The 602-nt window shown below is 47.5% G+C and overlaps 1 non-coding gene across 1 annotated transcript; it reads right to left on the bottom strand.

Annotated features, from left to right (window-relative positions):
• Positions 1-166: 166 nt before the first annotated feature.
• trnar-ccu lies at positions 167-239 on the bottom strand. Its single transcript has one exon. It is a non-coding gene; the product is annotated as a tRNA-Arg (tRNA).
• Positions 240-602: the final 363 nt, after the last annotated feature.

Genomic DNA, 602 nt, shown 5'->3' on the forward strand with positions numbered 1-602 from the left:
TTTCTGACGATTTTCCCCTATATCCTGCATATCCTCAAAATTCTGTATTTTTCTGACACAAGGTCCCACCAACCCAACACAGACCTGGGGACTTTTCCAGAGGAGTTGAGAAATCGACTTGACCTCGGACGAAGATCAGCCATGAAGACAAGGGTTAAAAGTCAAACACCCCAGATAGGACTTGAACCCACAATCCCTGACTTAGGAGGCCAGTGCCTTATCCATTAGGCCACTGGGGCCACATGTGCCATGCTATAATGACAGCTTTTACTTTTTGTTTTGCAAGAACACACTGACTGTGGCTCAGCCAGCACAGAGTCAGTGCCCTGGACTGAGAGGATTCTGAATCTCCTGGTTATATATGTTTTTTCTTTACCCCCACACTGCTGCCTAACTGCGGTAGTGCTTATATTTTCCCCAGCACCATGTTGTGTGTGTGCAGGTGTGAGACACAGTGAAAGACAACAGATGCACAAATCTTTATTCAATTCCCACCACCAGGAAGAAAGGAAACACCCGAGTGGCCAGTGACAAGCATCAAAGGGCAATGCTGCGTGATCAAACAGTGAGGGGGAGGGCACTCTCTGAACAGCTCAAGGATG

Source organism: Chiloscyllium plagiosum, unplaced genomic scaffold, assembly GCF_004010195.1.
Source record: "Chiloscyllium plagiosum isolate BGI_BamShark_2017 unplaced genomic scaffold, ASM401019v2 scaf_38584, whole genome shotgun sequence".
Taxonomy (NCBI): Eukaryota; Metazoa; Chordata; class Chondrichthyes; order Orectolobiformes; family Hemiscylliidae; genus Chiloscyllium; species Chiloscyllium plagiosum.